The 19332-nt window shown below is 33.4% G+C and overlaps 1 long non-coding RNA gene across 1 annotated transcript; it reads right to left on the bottom strand.

The window, feature by feature from the left end:
- Positions 1-322: 322 nt before the first annotated feature.
- Positions 323-1200, bottom strand: LOC149416390 (uncharacterized). Its single transcript, XR_016303597.1, has 3 exons — positions 1169-1200; positions 547-681; positions 323-458 (listed from the first exon to the last, which is right to left on the bottom strand). It is a non-coding gene; the product is annotated as an uncharacterized LOC149416390 (long non-coding RNA).
- Between the last annotated feature and the right edge of the window lie 18132 nt (positions 1201-19332).

The raw sequence follows: 19332 nt of genomic DNA, 5'->3' as shown, positions 1-19332 counted from the left end.
TTCATTTCATCATTAATTAACAAAAAATACATATATATATATAAATATATTTTTATTTTTCTAACATATCCTTTTGAAATATTATATCAGAATTCTAACTAACCAACAGCTTATTGAATCTGTAAAAAGCCACTAGGTAAAGTAAATAAAAAATCAACATAGTGTCATGGACAGCTCCGATTCTACCTCATGTATACAATGCACATATAACCAACGCTAATCCAACTCACTGTTGCAGAACACTCAGGAAAACAATAATATTGTATCATGCATATTTAAACACGTTCACTTACTTTTTTTTTGTTGTTTTTCTTGCGGGCGCAGTGGGGAGAAGGATCCGCGCCGCCTGCTTCTGGAACTTTCTGCATTCAAATTCCAGTTGGAAGGAAGCAGACTGGGCCCTTACTGCCTTTTGGGCCCTGGCGCGATCCTCTCTCACTATTAGTAAAGCTGGATCACTATTAAAATATAAAAAAAAAAATATATGATAGCACAACACAGATCCACAATAAAAGAGCGACTTTAAAAATATTAAAAAATACTAACACTCCATACCGAGCTGTAGCTACAGCTCCTCGCCTACGTCCACGACCTCGCCCTCGTTCTGCAGCTAGTGCTGATACTGGAGCGGCACCAGCGGCTGGCCCAATCCCTCGTATCCCTCTGCCTCTCATCAGTCCACTATATATTTTATATTCAAAATAATTAATGTAAATACTTACATTTTGTAAAATACATTCAAACCTTCAAATTTGAAATAAATTAATTAATCATAAAACGAAATCATCGAGAACGTATTGTGTAGTGGGACCTTTATTCCAGAAATGGCCTGATATTACGAATTTATGTTCATAAATTGCTACAGATTTCAAATGAAAGTTACTTGTTTAAAAAACACCCAATCTATATAAAATTTATATTTTTCTCTTTGTTACAAATCACTATAATGGAATAACTTTATTTCCAATGCACACGTGAATCAATTAAATCGTTTTTGTAAAAACAAAACACATTCTGTAATGGCGTCACAAAAATTCACATTTGGTTTTAGAAATGTATTAAAAACAATATTTTTTTATATAATAGAGTTGAAAACACGTTAAATAGTTATACAAATGATTAGCAGATATACTGGTACAATAATATTAAATTAAAATGATATATTTACGACATTTCAATGATTTATATATCTGACAGTTGTAAAACACACGCAAAAAAACACAGAGAATTTCTGAATAAAAGATGCAACTTGAAATTTCCATAGAAGACGAATTAATCCTAGGATTTGCGGCATCTATGTTTTAACGGATAAAGCATTTCAATAGCTTCGAATTTAGTGCAAAATAAAAAACGCGAGATTGGCTAAAATTTTAATATAAATATTTTTCTGAATCACGAGATAATTTGAAATTTTTTTCAATAAAGCAATCGGAGGCATTTAAATTGGCGCATTTATATTACCAAAAGCAATCCAGTGGAACACATGTGACAAAATAGTAAAACTGCCTGTGTAAACCTTTTAATTTGTAATCTTCTCCATGATATATTAGTGTATAACCGTTTCATGGAGAACATGAAAAAAAAAAAAAATAAATAAATACCGTTTTGGACAACACACATTTTTTTAGAAGGAAATGTGCTGGGAACATGTGGGAATACGCAACTTCCCATCGCTTACTTAAACACATTTTCAACATTCTTATCTATTGAATCTTACTGTAAGGCCAATTGTAGATGTCAGCACAGTACCATGGCCGGAAATATGATGCCCAGGGCCTCAACACTGCTAAATAGAAGGTGTGAAGCATACTTCCCTGTGCCCTTCAGGAAATCAGATATTTTTTTGTTGAAAATATTATTTTATATTTTTTACTGCCTACCAAACCAATAATTACTGTTTTTGTAGGGTTCTATTATTTTTAATTAAAGTAAAACATTGTGGCTTGTTATCAGATTCTGAAACAAGTGAAGGCAGCCCTTCAATCTACATGCCCACCTAAATGTGTGCTACGTTATTACGTCTCGGCAACCGGAGAAGCGAGCCACAACCACAGCAGAGACGCGGCCAAGATGACCCAAGAAATTCATCCTGACCTGATACAGGAGATTAACAAGCTTGTTGAAGCTGGAGTTTCCTCAGTAAGAGATGTGTCTCTATTGTTGGAGCAATTTATTAAACATAAATTTCAGGATGAGGCAAAACCTGATCGGCTCAATGCAGGGTTTATCTGTAATGTTTTTAAAGGGGTTTGTTCCCTCAATGTTTATATTTCCTTTGTGTGGTGTGATGTATTATTTTCCATTAATAAAATAATATCAAATATGTATCAATGAATTGCCCAACTTCCTTTATTGCTCACTTATCCTTCAACATGCTATATGGCATCCAAATTTTCACATAGTCTCCAAATAATGCTAGTTTTACTTTCCCATAGGTGTACTGTTTTGTAATGTAAAAAGATGAGATACTTTGAGTATATATACCCTAGTACGAATCTGTACAAAAGTTGAACATAGGGCCTACCACAAGTCTTCTATTGTCCAAAAGTTAATTATATTTGCAGGAATTAGAATGTGGTTGCCATACCAAACAGTCTTTATTAAGGTTTTGGAATCGACTTTGTGATATTGGCCCTATAGTAACGTAATATAACCAAATGAAATCAAGGTGCAAGAATCGTATGAAACGAAAGATGAAAATTAGCTATGGGCTGCTCGGCAATATTCGGAAATGCTCGGCCGTGACGTCACTAAAAAAATCTGAACGGAGAACCAATTTCAAATAAAGCGCCGAAACACTTCACTTCGGGCATAAATATACCACTCTCTAGATCGATATCTTCCGGCTTTTTGTATCCAACAGAATTATACAGTACTTAACCACAGATATACAAGCAGTACCTAGCGTGCGGAGCAGAGCAGTAGACAAGGTAGAGGAAACTTAAGGCCATAAATGAACCACTCAAGGCCATTTAAAAAAAGATGCGACCATAGACAACATAATTGCTCTCAGCCTACTCTATTCATTCACTAGCCCAAAAAAACTATTATAAAAATAAAAATGTCCTTGAAGCAGAAAAATGTCGAAATGTTTTCCAAGGGCAAGGTTCATCTGACTAAGAAAATAAACTTTTACAGTGCATTTCCTTAAGATGAAACTTGTTAATCTGAGAAGAAGAAACCCAAAATGACAAGAAATTTGCAAAAACACTGAAGAAAATTTCCAAAACATGATTGTCCGACAGTACGACGAAAAATTCCGACATTTTTCAGCCTCATGAACTCATGGTTACATAAGTTTAAAAATCTTTAATTTCAATAAAACAATAAGATAATACAGGATAACACTAATCAATAACATGAATAAGTTTATCGATAAAATAAATAACATTTATACGTTGTGGAGGAAGACATATGTCAAGTATGAAGCATTGTTCAAAAAACCGAACGAATAACCTAAAACTGTTAATTGACTTTAAACTTGAACTTACGTAGGTAGGTTGAATATAATATGTTTGTAACTCGCTAACACTATAGTGGCTTATATTGTATTTTTATCACGAACAACTTTAACACGCAATATTTTCGACGGAAATGATAGTATTTCGGCAGAAAATGACAACCCGCGTGTATAAATAAACCACACTCATTTTGTTTGAATGATTTGAAACTGTCAAACGGCAAAATTCCGTCATCTCTTTCTGTTACACGAGTCATTATGGTAGAGAGCGAGAGATCAAACCAATCCTTCTGCTCTCACCAATGAGATCTGAGCTTTTAGCCATATTAGTCGTTTTCTATAAGAATTTTGAGGTGGGCGTGGCGGTTTCAAATGAGTTTCGAGGCCAAAGCTTAGTTAAATGCCCCTGACTTCGGGTATGCTCGGATATGTTGGCCACGCCCCCAGTCGACTAGTCGCTGTGCATATAGCGACTCCCCGACGAGATCGGGTTTTTGGAAATTACAACAATAATTGTCTGTCTATGTGTAACTCATATATTTTTTGACACATGCTTTCTTTAACGTCCATTGTTTCATCCAGTCACCAGCGCTGTTTAACGCATAATCCCATACTTGTGATAGTTGTTAAGTATCGTTAAGATAGTTGATATTAGTTAGTGATAATTTTTATTTTCATTGCAATTCATTTTGGTAGCGACCACTGTTCTTATGTCATGCTCAAATATCTAAAACTATCTAGTTTAACTTACGCCAATCGGTACCCAAAGCGGAACGGTAATTCCTATTTAAATATTAATATATCTGACCATTAACGACGACTTTTTCAACCGTTTCCAGTTGTCTTAACTTCAAGGTCAAGGTACACACGTAATTATATTCTAATTTCCAATAATGTGTTATGAATACTATTTCTTTGTTTTTACAGAATATTACAAGCCAAACCAAATTTTCACAGCAGATAAAAAGTAGGGTTCCGTCACAACTATGTTCTTTTTCAGGTATATTTGTTTGGCCGGAACAAATTACCAAACGCTACAACAGCAGTGCTATGGATCTACCAAATCAAGAGACTGTTTCCATCAAGACGGAACCAGGGCCCCAGGAAGAATGCGGAGATGAAATACCGTATACAGATATAAATTTCGATTTTCCAGATATAAAGAAGGAATGTTTGCAATATGCAGAGAGTACTCAGACAGACGGTTAGTTGCATTGCATTCGTATAAAATATAGAATATTAAATTTGGATATTCGGAATCCATGTCCGTTTCAAAATGTCGTGCAAACAGGACGTATTTACTTTAAAATAAATCTTTGCTATAACAGCTTAACTACAAAACTCTTTTAGCTCAAGTATTGCTCACAATAAACCCTCATCTGTTTTTAACATATCTTCGTGTCTATTAACTAAATATTTACGAAAGAAAATATCATTCCATTGACTTAAAATAATAAAACCGTGTTCTGAAGGTAGTTAAGAGTAAATGTTTTCCTTCTTGAAACATCGGTCCTTGAAGTGACATCTTTATTATTTCCTTAATTAAGCTTAAAGTCTTTTCACCTTATTCTTGCTCCTGTGTGGTCAATCAATGTTATCTTTTGTCGTAGATATTTTACTTTTATTTAAAAATTTTAATTTTAATTAAAAACAATTTTTTTTGTACATTGACGGTTTTTCAGGTTGCTTTAATATAGAGTCTGTTACCATCAAGGCGGAGCTTGGACCCCGCGAAGAAGATGAAGGGGGATTTCCATCTACGGAAATTGACATAGACCTGCCGGATGTTAAAAAGGAGTGCTTAGAACGCTTGGAAAGAATTGTCAAGACAGCAGGTAAAATGTTTTTTTTCATTCTTAGTAGTCCAGTTAATCTAGACAAAAACACCTGAATGCTGATGTTTTCTGGTAAAAATTATCTCAAAAGGAAGTTCTAAGACATTATGTCTCCGAAACTAAAACATGTGAAAATATTAATTCCAATGTGGAACTCCTTATAAAACTACCTACAAATAATTGTGAGATTATGGTTTAAAAAAATTACTTGATTTTAAATAATTTTTGAAGCTTCAATTTTTTCATTCATTTTATGGTCAAAGAAAAAATGCTCCAAACGTAAAATTAGCTATTATTACTACAACATTTCTAAGGCAGTTAGAAAATAAATTAAGTTTTTTGGAAGACTGCATTTGTGACAAAAGATGCTTTTTATGTTATGCTCATGAATATCGCAAAACATAAATACGCGAATGGAGCTTAAAAGTGAAATCTAAATGGTCGAGTGTGTTTGATTTGGTTGCTGCAGAAGTGATTTCGTAAAAAATACTAACAGTTTACAATTCAGAAATAAAGGGAAATAATAATTAAAATTTGTCGCACTGATTTCCCGTATTCACATAAATTCCTGAAAAAAAAACAACCGAGCAGTATTGGAGAGTTCTGTTATATGCGGCCTCCGAAATGGTTTATCTTGCAGCAACACGTCTGAAAATACTGATGAGATATTTGAAGATGAATGTGATGCCCGGTGAATGAATGTTTTCTGTAGCTAAAAACCATTATCTATGAAAAGTCTTTGTTAGAATAATAATTTTTAATTCTGAACATTACATTGCAATCACTATTTATTGATAAAATTGTTTTAAAAAGTAAATCTATTTAAAACTCGACGTTTCAATTCGAAAGTATAAATAAGTGCAAGGCACAAATTAGTTACCTGTTCCTGTGGGAACCTATTTTTTTTTTACTTTTACATGAGTTTTTTTCTGACACGAAAGTAATAAGTCACATGAAGCTTACTATTAATCCTTTTTTTTCAAAATTATCGTCAGATCTGAAGACACAATCAACTGAATCCACGGAGTGCCACATGCTGACTCACAGTGGAAAATAACCTTTGTCATGTTCTGAGTGCAATTATACGTCTTCTCTTAGGAGCCTTCTGACGAGGCACATGTTGACCCACATCGGTAAAAAACCTTTTTCATGTTGTGTGTGCAATTATTCATGTTCTCGAAAGCATAATTTGACTAGCCACATGCTGACTCACACTGGAGAAAAACCTTTTTCATGTTTGGAGTGCAACTATTCGTGTTCTAAAAAAAGCTATCTAAAGAAACATATGCTGACTCACACTGAAGAAAAATGTTTTAAATGTTCAGAGTGCAACTATTCTTCTTTCCATAAGAAAAAATTAACGAGCCACACGCTGACTCATACTGGAGAAAAACCTTTTTTGTGTTCTGTGTGCAACTATTCATGTTCTCGAAAGGATAATTTGACTAGCCACATGCTGACTCACACTGGAGAAAAACCTTTTTCATGTTTGGAATGCAACTGTTCGTGTTCTAAAAAAAGCTATCTAAAGAAACACATGCTGACTCACACTGAAGAAAAATGTTTTAAATGTTCCGAGTGCAACTATTCATCTTTCCATAAGAAAAATTTAACGAGCCACATGTTGACTCATACTGGAGAAAAACCTTTTTTGTGTTCCGAGTGCAATTATTCATGTTCTCGAAAGGGAAATTTGACGAGACACATGCTGACTCACACTGGAGAAAAACCTTTTTCATGTTTGGAGTGCAACTATTCATGTTCTCAAAAGGGATCTTTGACGAGCCACGTGCTGACTCACATTGGAGAAAAACCTTTTTCATGTTTGGAGTGCAACTATTCGTGTTTTAAAAAAAGCTATCTTAAGAAACACATGCTGACTCACACTGAAGAAAAATGTTTTAAATGTTCCGAGTGCAACTATTCATCTTTCTATAAGAAAAATTTGATGATCCACATGCTGATTCACACTGGAGAAAAACCTTTTTCATGTTTGGAATGCAACTATTCGTGTTCTAAAAAAAGCTATCTAAAGAAACACATACTGACTCACACCGGAGAAAAACCTTTTTCATGTTCTGAGTGCAACTATTCGTGTTCTCAAAAAAGCTATCTAAAGAAACACATGCTGACTCACACTGAAGAAAAATGTTTTAAATGTTCCGAGTGCAACTATTCATCTTTCTATAAAAAATATTTGACGATCCACATGCTGAATCACACTGGAGAAAAACCTTTTTCATGTTTGGAGTGCAACTATTCATTTTCTCAAACAGGCTCCCTAAAGAGACATATGCTGACTCACACTGGAGAAAAACCTTTTTCATGTTCTTTGTGCAATAACTCATTTTCGCAAAAGGGAAATTTGATAAGCCACATTCTGACTCACACTAGAAAAAAAGGATTTTCATGTTCTTTGTGCAATAGCTCATTTATTCAAAAGGGAAAATTGACGAGACATATGCTGACTCACAGTGGCGAAAACACTTTTTCGTGTTCCAAATAAGTGCAACTATACATGTACTCAATAGAAATATTTGACGTGCCACGTGCTGACTCACGTTGGAGAAAAAAAAATTCATTTCCTTTGTGCAATAATTCATATTCTCTTAAGGGAGATTCTCTAAATTTTAATTTATCAAAGTGCAACTCTTTATTTATTCGAAAGAAAGAATCACGCGCGTTTCCACTGTCCAGAAAGACGTTTTTAATGTTTTAAGCCATTGTAACGAGCCACATGCTGACTCACAGTGGAGAAAGATGTTTTAAATGTTCCGAGTGCAACTATTCACGTTCTCGAAAGTGTTATTTTCCTGATCTGTTTTGTGCCGAACAGAACTATTCATGCCTCAAAAGAGAAGTATTACGGTATAAAAACATTATAAATGTCCTATGTTTAGTTTTTTCATGATCTTTGTTCATTTTATCGAAATATATATTAGACGAGACATGTGCTGACTCACCGTCGATAGTAAACAATTCATGTTTTTTTTTCCCGTTATTCTCACAAAGATCATTCGAATACTACGGTAACATTTCCAAAAATAAGAAACCGATCAAGATCACGTGGCAACTTAGAAATCCCATAATTTAAAAGGAGTGCTTCTCAACACCATTACACTTATCAAGGTTTAATTTTTTAGTGCACTCTCACATAAAATCCAAATTATAAAGTTTTTAAATCACAAATAAAACAACTACTTGATCAAGCCAGTGATAATTGTAAGATTTAATTTTATATAACGATTTTTTACGTATCTTTTGATTAAATGTTCATATGGATCAAATGCAAATTTGAATATTTCATACTTAGTAATAATAAATTATTTCATTTCATCATTAATTTACAAAAAATACATATGTATATAAATATATTTTTATTTTTCTAACATATCCTCTTGAAATATTATATCAGAATTCTAACTAACCAACAGCTTATTGTCGCAATTTATTATGTACCTACTCTTGCAATATTATCAGCTCTGCTTTATTCCAACTGAATAGAATAACTTTATGTACTCACCACCTACTTATTAATCGAAATTTAATAATATTGTTTTTATTTTACAACATCCATATTCTTAAATTTATTTACATTTACTGTGTATCGTATTTAGTAACTGCTATATTGGTCTATTTCATTGTCTATACTTTTGTTTTCATGCTATATTAATTTTTTTTTCTTACTATATAAATAAAAACTTTCTTTATTTTCTTTACCTTATGTTTATTGTAATGGCACTACTCCCCAACTCAAATACGGGAATCTTTTTTTTCTCTATTGAATTGGTTAGTAACTTTAAAAAGGAAACATTTTATTTTGATTAGTTTTTAAAACCACATGCTTTTCTTCTGTAAATCTGTAATATGTATGTATTTTAAATAAAAAAATAAAAAATAAATGTTTATGCAACTACAACGTGATGAAACACGTGCTGAATTAAAGTGAAGAAAATTATCAAAATTTTTATGTTTGGTCACTATCATGTTACTAATTATTCATGTTCTAATAGGGATGTTAAAATCAAAACCCTCATGACCTATGCTTCTCTTACCACTTTCAGTCATTAAGGTATTTGTGTACAATTTACTATACTGTCTAATATAGTGTTGGTGTGATGTTTTTATAAATATTGTGTTCGTGTGTACTGGTACATTTTGTATTTTGTAGTTTAAATGTCATATGTTTCTCGTATATTCATACAATTTTCTAATTTTTAACTATTTGATTTCTTTGGATAGTATTTTCGTGGGCGCATATAGGTTATAGTCGATGAGTTTTATTAATAATTTTACTATGTATTATTTGCTAATCGTTTAGGTTAGTAATGTGTGTGTTTCTTCATATATATTTGTCAGATACTTTGGGTGGGACTGTATTTAGCTAAAGTATAAGCCCATATTTACTTCTGTTGGTAGAAGGTAAGAGATTCTACCAAATACATCAATTAGTTGAATGATTTTTTTTCTTTCAGCTTTTCTATGTGCTGTTTAAAGGTGAAGTGTTTGTCACTTTGTAGGCCCAGTAATATTTCACATCTGAAATATGTAGGTTTCTTTCTTTTGTTTGTAATTGTTTATGTAACGACGTAATTTTTTTTAGAGACCTTAAGGGGGGGCTAGGGTTAATTCGTACGAAAAAACGCAATTTTTTGTGACAACACAGTTAAAATCTCTTTGTTTAATCTAATAGGACAGTAAAGTATGACATTTTAAGAATGTTGTATAAAATTTTCAGGGAGAAATATTAAAAAAAACACGGCAATGGCAGCAATTATTCGGACGTGTCTCAAAAAAAAGTAGAATGGCGGTGCCCCTCATAACTCGGTGCTGGGTCATCTGAAATCAAAAAATCAAAGTTCATTCGTTAGATAATAGTTTTTCCCAGGTAACGCTGGGAGCGTTTTTCGAAATTTTAGTTTTTAACTTTTTTGGAACACTTTGAAGGGAAAAATGCTATTTTTAGTGAAAAAAATCGGCTAATTTGTTATTGTAAAATAATAATTATTACCGAATTTGAAAAAACTCTACCTGGTTAATTATGTACAGAAATAGTTTTTAAAATTTCAAAAGGATCGGTAAAGTAGTTTTGAAGTTATGACGGGCACCGACTTTGAAAACGTGAGTTGTGGGAAAAACGTTATAAAGTTTTGAACACTAAAAAATCTGGTATTAAACGTTTATAAGCAAATTTTATCGGCTTACCTCACACTGAATCATCAATGCCAGGTCCATAAAGGATGTTGCTATCATCCATGATGTCTAAAGCACCTTTTTGCTCCTGTCTACGACGAATCCTGCCTTCTTTAGTTTGTCTCTCAGCTTCCTGCTCTGCTCGGCTTATCCGTATGGTCGGGTAGGGATTAAAATCCGACAGGTATAAAAATACTCGTAACTTCGTAAATTTTGCTCCAATCAACTTGAAATTTGAACACAATATTCTTAACATATTAAGCATTTATTTAAAAAAAATTTAAACCCTAGCCCCCCCTTAAGATTAATTTACCGTTTTTTTAGATATTAACCTATATTAGGATATTTTTAATAAGCCAGTTTTTCAATTTATTAAGATCGATTTAAGATTGTTCCAATAAAATTCATATAAGTTACACTCGTTCGAGAATAAACCGGCAAATCGTATTCTGCTGTTTTTCTCAACATCTCTGGTTTACCTGATAGACCCAATATAGTCGGGCGTCCCCGATTTCTTCTACCATTCGCGATATACTTTATTTTATTTCGAAGATCATCCAAGTTTCGAAGTTGGCGCACCTAGTGTTTAACAGTAAGTGTGTTCGGTCCCGCATGTTTGACGGCCATTGTTTTCAGTCACAGTAAATTCTTCCGATAGAGATGTCATCGTGCGCTCCCGCCACCTCACGTCCGTATAAGATCCGGGTGAAATTCTGGATCATTTTGCACAGAAGGGCGAAGCTTTTCTGGACTATATATATATTGTCGGGGGATGAGACGTGGATGTGATGTGATAAAAGTTCAAGACGACCCATTCAACCAGAAAAGTCGACGGGTGGGAAACGTTTTTCGATTTTCTTTAAAACACCTTTACAGGGCTTCATCACTTTACAGGGCTTCATCACATTATCAGCTTAATGTGGTTAATTGTGACCTCAGAACGGGGTACCCCGGTAAGGTCACATTTTTTTCAACCATTGTAAAAAAATTAAAAAAAACGACTTTTTTAAGTGTTTAATTGAGTTATTAAAGATATCAATTTATTTATTAATGGTATAAATAATTTTTTGTAGATACCTGTGTGTGTTTTTAGTGTTGCATACGAATATTAATAAATTAATGTTTTTGCTTTTTTATCCTAACGTCTAACAATTATTTTATTTTTGTATTATTTTTTCATTTTGTGAAGATGCAAAATGTGGTCTAGAAAAGAATAAAATGGTTTTCTGAATAACGGTTTAAAATACTGTTACCTTTTCTGTCTAAGAATCGTTGATTCTTTTTTTAAATTATATCAACTTATATTATATTCATTGAATATTGAATTTATTTTAGTTAACTGATATATTGGCGTTTGTTTATATTTAGAAATAAGTCAACAACGATTTGTAACAACTATTATTTTAATAGATCTAAGTTAATTTTTAAAAACAGACAGTCGTCAGCGAATAATTTGAAATGGACTCCTTCAAATAAAGAAACTGTCATCCACATTTTTCGCTATAATTTTTATTTATTTCCTACAAACTTAATTCTCTTTTACCTATGTTTTCAACTACACGATCTCTCTACAGATCTCCCTTACCAGCATTGTTAGTAATAAACGGGATTAGAAAGAAGAAAAAAAACAAGCTTTATATTCGAAAATAGAAGTTTACCACAAAATAATCAAAACGTACACCTCTTTGTAATCGAAGTTTCCGACCTTTTGTAATAATTTTTGAATATGACGAAAAAAAGTGAGGTGCTGATAATCCTTAAAATATATTTGTGTATTAAAATGTGTATTTTAAACTTAAGCCGAACTATTTTTAAAAAAAGTTTGTGTTTGCACCAAAAAGATGTATTTAAAATTTATTTTTATTTATTTATTTATTTATTAGATACAAATAATTACATACATAATATTAAGGAAGCTTTGGCTGTCCAACTAGGAAATTTTCCGTTTTAGGACAGTCAAATTGCCTCGTTTAGTTAACATTTGTACACGCTGCTGTTATGAATTATATTTTCATACTTTACATTAATAGTTAAGCTAGTAATATATAGTCTATATACATATATATTTTTCAAAGTAATCAAAATAAAAACTTTTTCAGACATATTTGTACACACGATTATTAGTTTTTTTTAATTAAAACACCCGATTAATGTTATCAAGGTACATGTAATAATATGCATAATTAAGGAACACTGTATCAGGGTACATGATAACATATTGGATTAGTTCAATTTATAGTTACAATATAAGAAAAATATTAGGTGGGTTTCTTAATTTCTTAGCTCTTACTATGCTGTGTATTAATTTACATAATCAAGGTACATATTATAATATAATATACATAATCAAGAAAAATGTAAACAAGGTACATGAAAACATATTGTATAAACATTATTGGTGGTGCGCAAATCTTTCGTTCGCATTTGTGCGGGGGTTGCGGTTGCGATAAAGACTAAGACAAACAAAAACGAATTGAATTTGCCTTAGTGTTTGCAAGAGGAAATGATTGGGAAAGGCCAAAGACTTACCCTGGTCTCGTCCTCCATAAGCCGCTGGTTCTTTACACTTATCAGCTTGCATACAATTAAGGGCAATTCCCTTTTAACATTCGCTCACTTAACACAAAACAAAACAGTGACATTCACTGAGGCGGGTAAAAACGTTTCACTGGACGATTGTGATGCTCCAAAAAAACAGTCACAGCCGAGTTCAACATATGCGGGTTTTCAAGATGACACGAACGTTCGCGGTAAGATGCTATGATAACAATACTCCTTGTCTTTGGCTCGGATTAAGGAAAGGGGACAAGGGGCAAAGGGGGGTGAAGGGAAAGAATTTAAGGCTTTTCAATTTTAAAACCTCACGCGCAACTAATTATCAATCACAAAAATTATCAATCGCATTGTATCGATCAGATGCATGGTAGGAATTTTTTATTTAACTGCCAATAACAATGAATAAATGTGAGTACAGAACATTTTTGTTTATCTGTTCATTAACTTAAACATTAGCCAATCATTAACTAATTTACGCAGAATGCTTATGCTTTTCGATTTCTATAAATCGAGTAAGAGGTTGAATAATTTTGGACCAAGGTAATAGAATTGTCTTTGGGCAAAGGATGTCATAGTAGTAGGTGGAACAACTGGATTCCTCCTTGAATGTCTAGTGTCGTGATAATGATCAATGGAAGGGTAGTGGTGACGTTGTTTTTGAGTGTTTAGTATAAATTTTTTTATGTATGGTTGCCATATATCAAGAACTCGTATCTCTTCGAATAATACATCACTGGGGTACCTAAATGGTTTTTTTAGGATGACCCTTAGTAGTGATTTCTGTGCTTTTGCTAAGGGATCCAGTATTGTTTTGGTACATCCGCCCCATCCCAAAGATGCATATTCAAGTAACGAGTTACACAGAGCATAATATAAACATTTCAGATCTTTAATGCAGAGAATATCTCTAATGCCCAGGAAAAGATGCGTAAGTTTTCTGACTTTTGTGGAAATTGAGTCTATATGTAGGTCCCATCTCAGAAATTTGTCTATCATAATTCCTAGATATTTTATACTATCTACGCATTCTAGGGTGTTACAATTACAAGTAGTTAGATTATTGCAGTGGTGTATAATAATGTTTTGTGTTTCTTTCGGTTGTCCCGCTTGAGTTGCACTGAAGCGGATGAATTTTGTTTTCTCCGTGTTGAGTGTGAGTAGATTATTATCTAGCCATTGTTTAACACTGTTTATACCAGCTTCTGCTTTACTGTGAACTTCAATCCAGTTTTTACCTTCAAATAACAAGACCGTATCGTCTGCAAAGGTAATAATGTGGTCGGCAAGGGAACTGTTTCATAGCTCATTAAAATATATATTAAACAAAATTGGCCCTAGAGTACTTCCCTGATGTACACCAAACTTAATATTTGCTGAATCGCTTAGAGTATCATTAATGTTCACTCTTTGGCTTCTGTTTTCAAAATAACTAACCATCCACTTTAATAGTTGACCCTGTATTCCAACGCACTGTAGTTTTTTCAACAGAATTTTATGAGATATAGTGTCGAACGCTTTGGCTAGATCCAGGAATAGTGCAGTGCATTTAATTCCTCCATCGATATTATTAGAGATGATTTTTGTCAGGTTAGCGATAGCATTTTCTGTGCTTAAACCGGGCCTTAGCATGAGAATCGATCGAACTTAACGATATCGTATTGCTAAGCGTATCTACCGACCATTTTATAACGACTTCCCTAGCATGAGAACACTATTGATATCTCTAACGACATCGATAAGGCAATAAATACAAATCGATATACGCTGGCAATACTGGGACGGAATTGTCTATGAATTGGATAGACGTCAGACGTCAAACGTCAGATTTCAAGCTTGATCATTGTAACCGCCTTGTTTTTTTAATATTTTACGATGTCGCAAGCAATGGTAGCTGGGTAAGTTATTTATTTATCTTTTTATGTGAAAGAATTTCCATTATTATCAAAGAGATATACTTACATTCTATTGTGTCAAAATTTTGAAGTTATTTTTACTAATATTTCAATCATACGCAGTATTTTAAGATATTCAAAATGCTGATATTATGATTTCAGGAAGAGAGTAAGGTCGACGACCAGTCAAATGGATCTGCTAACCAGCTATATGGCTGACCATTCGGAGTTCGCCGCTGGAAGGTTTGTGGGACCTCAGGGTTCAAATAAGGAAATTTGGCGGAATTTGGCGGAACAACTGGCAGAATTGGGTCCTGCTAAGTCAGCCGAGCAGTGGAAAACAGTGAGTATTTGTACCTACCTATACAAACTGGTTGCAGCAAACTTTGCTGACCTTCTAATAATGACTTTATAATCTATCATCGAGACACTTGATATAAGACCGTAAATCACTTTTAACCTGACATTATTTTTACATTTTACAGACATGGCGTGACTTAAAATGTAAATCGCGCGCCCAAAACGCTGATGCCAAGCGAGCTGCCCTCACGACTGGAAACACTGCCGAGATACCGGTGTTAACTGACCTGACACAGAAGGTCATCAACATCATCGGCAGAGCCAGTTCTGAGGGCAGCGGACTTCCAGAAAGCTGTATAGGAGAGGGACCTGAACTCATAATGCAGGATGTTGAGTTCACTAATGTCTTAAAATGTTAATATAATATATTCTGTCAAAATTTAGTTGATCTTTCATTATCAATGAAAATTATTTGTGTGTTTTACAGTATTCCGATGAAGTTGGAGAAGGGCCCACAGATTTCTAGACGGCGCAGTTAGCTTCCCCTTCTCGCCCGAGCAAGAAGAGGAAGCTAACTGACAAGCCAGATGTGGGGGTTCGGATGGTGATGGCGCAGGAGGCTAGTAACAAATCATCCAAGGAGCTTGTGGGAGCTATTAATAATTTCTCCAATATTTTTAAGGTATTTCCTATTTCTCTTCGAATCACTCCCAAATACAGCGCTACACGTGTAAGTTGCCAGATTAAAATATAAAGAAATAGCGTCAATTCATGTTTAGGCCACTGCCAACTTATAAGTGTGGCGCTGTACTTTTAAATTAGAATTAAATCTTAGTAGAACAAAATAAAATGCCCAGCTTTGACTTATTTCATTTATTTATTGTACTATTCCCAATGTACTATTTTTCCATTTCGCGCGGTGGAGTTTTTATTGTTCTGTTTGTTTAGATATTTTTTGTGTTAAAAAAAATTAATAAACATGTAAAATCCAGCTTGGCGAGAAATTCAAAATGAATAAATTAATTTATAATCTTCCTTTTAGTATGTCGACTACCTATTGTTATTTAAAATAAATTAATGAGTTGTTATTTATCATTTCAGAGTTCAATGGATCGATTTGCTGACATTTTTGAGGTATTTCCTGTTCCTTTTTGTAATTATTTGTCAGGGCACCCCGAGACCGGGCAAGATACAGTGTCTACATAGACATGGTGCTTTTCTGGTCTCGTCTCACTGGCACTAATAACTAATTTACTATAGAAGGTAAATTAAGTTAGTAAATTAATGAATTATCATCTCTTGTTTCAGAGATACACGGCAGTGGAACGTGAAAGGGTTTGTTTACTCCAACGACAGTTGGCGAGGTATTTATTTGCTATACATCTATACAGGCTTTTAAAAACATTTAATGTACAAAACTGAACAAATTAAATTAAATATTGCATTATTTAATATGTCACTTGAGAGATTGCGAAGTATGTTCACAAGGGATGGAACACGATTATTAACAATTGTCCTTGGAGAGGCAAGCAGTCCAGCTAGGAGGTACGATGAAAGTAGAAGGAATAAGATCTCTAATAAAACATTTGTAATTCTAGACGAACTCAACCATCGAAACAACCGTCAACATCATTTGCCAACTCGCCCAACTATACGTTGCAGTTGGAGTCAGAGGATGAATACGATTAGTTAAGTTTTTTTTATAATTTTCAAGGTAATAAGTTTTTTGTATATTTTTTGTGTTAAATCTTAATTTTTATTAACGTTTTGTATGTTCATAATTTTTATGTTTCTTGTGAAAAAGTGAAACTCAACAACAAATGTCATTTTTTTTACAATTTAGATACATACAATACAATATTTTAAAGTACTTGTTGTGTAACTTTGCATATACATATACTTGATTAGTAGCAGTTCTTCAAACTCTTGCAATGTCTCTGTAAGGCGTGAATTGTTTTTACAATGTAGGTACATACAATACAATGTTTTAAAGTACTATTGAAGTTCTTTTTGTGAAATATTGCATGCAGCGCTTTGCATATATGTATATTTGATTAGTAGCATTTCTTCAAACTCTTGCAATGTTTCTGTGAGGCGTGAATTGTTTTTACAGTGTTGGTACATACAATACAATGTTTTAAACTACTATTGAAGTACTTGTTGTGAAATATTGCATGCAGCGCTTTGCATATATGAATATGTACTTGATTAGTAGCAGTTCTTCAAACTCTTGCAATGTTTCTGTGAGGCGTGAATTGTTTTTACAATGTAGGTACATACAATACAATGTTTTAAAGTATTTTTGAAGTACTTGTTGTGAAATATTGCATGCAGCGCTTTGCATATATGAATATGTACTTGATTGGTAGCAGTTCTTCAAACTCTTGCAATGTCTCTGTGAGGCGTGAATTGTTTTTACAATGTAGGTACATACAATACAATGTTTTAAAGTATTTTTGAAGTACTTGTTGTGAAATATTGCATGCAGCGCTTTGCATATATGAATATGTACTTGATTAGTAGCAGTTCTTCAAACTCTTGCAATGTCTCTGTGAGGCGTGAATTGTTTTTACAATGTAGGTACATACAATACAATGTTTTAAAGTACTATTGAAGTTCTTTTTGTGAAATATTGCTTGCAGCGCTTTGCATATATGTATGTATATTTGATTAGTAGCATTTCTTCAAACTCTTGCAATGTTTCTGTGAGGCGTGAATTGTTTTTACAATGTAGGTACATACAATACAATGTTTTAAAGTATTTTTGAAGTACTTGTTGTGAAATATTGCATGCAGCGCTTTGCATATATGAATATGTACTTGATTAGTAGCAGTTCTTCAAACTCTTGCAATGTCTCTGTGAGGCGTGAATTGTTTTTACAATGTAGGTACATACAATACAATGTTTTAAAGTACTATTGAAGTTCTTTTTGTGAAATATTGCTTGCAGCGCTTTGCATATATGTATATTTGATTAGTAGCATTTCTTCAAACTCTTGCAATGTTTCTGTGAGGCGTGAATTGTTTTTACAGTGTTGGTACATACAATACAATGTTTGAAACTACTATTGAAGTTCTTTTTGTGAAATATTGCATGCAGCGCTTTGCATACATGTATATTTGATTAGTAGCATTTCTTCAAACTCTTGCAATGTTTCTGTGAGGCGTGAATTGTTTTTACAGTGTTGGTACATACAATACAATGTTTTAAAGTACTATTGAAGTTCTTTTTGAGAAATATTGCATGCAGCGCTTTGCATATATGTATACTTGATTAGTAGCAGTTCTTCAAACTCTCGCAATGTCTCTGTGAGGCGTGAATTGTTTTTACAATGTAGGTACATACGATACAATGTTTGAACATGATGAAGCACTATAAGTCAGTTTCCTTGTTTAATATATTATCATTCGTGGGAGAAGTACTTTCGCACTAGTTCGTCTCTCACTCTGCGGGCTGCAACAACCCTGCTGACATCTTCAGGCTGGTGCAGCAGCTCAACCTCTCTTAACTCTACATTATCATTATAATCGTCTGTTAATCTGAAAATAGAGAACAATTTATTAATATTTTGTACTGTTGCCTTACTTTTTTAAATGCATATAGTTCAACAAGGAAACTGACTTATAGTGCTTCATCATGTTGTATAGTATAGCACAAGTAATAATTATTTGACCAGCAGCATCGGGCTCATAATGGAGAACTCTGTCTTTCCTGAGGCAACGGAATATAGCCTTCCATGCCCCAAATAGGCGTTCTACGGAACATCTCGCCTCACAGTGCGCCTTTGTGTATCTGTATTGGGCACTCCCCTCGACTGCATTCAATATTGGTGTCATCAGATAAAGCTCGAGTGTATATCCAGAATCGCCTGATTGAAACAAAACACCCATTATAATAGGTACATATAACTACTAAATTATGATTTTTTTGCCTTTTTTTAAAATGAGTTGTTGAAATACATACCTAGCAAGAAATATGTCCCAATTCTCTGATTGTATAGTCTGTTCATTTCAGTTTTGACTAAACTATTATTCCAAATGAATTGGTCATGGACAGTACCCGGGAAGCGTGTGTTGATGCTCAATATTTTCAATG

The sequence above is a fragment of the Hesperophylax consimilis genome, chromosome 17 (genome assembly GCF_061612785.1).
Source record: "Hesperophylax consimilis isolate HC1 chromosome 17, BYU_Hcon_1.0, whole genome shotgun sequence".
In the NCBI taxonomy this organism is placed as follows: domain Eukaryota; kingdom Metazoa; phylum Arthropoda; class Insecta; order Trichoptera; family Limnephilidae; genus Hesperophylax; species Hesperophylax consimilis.
This window is presented reverse-complemented; position numbering and strand designations above follow the sequence as displayed.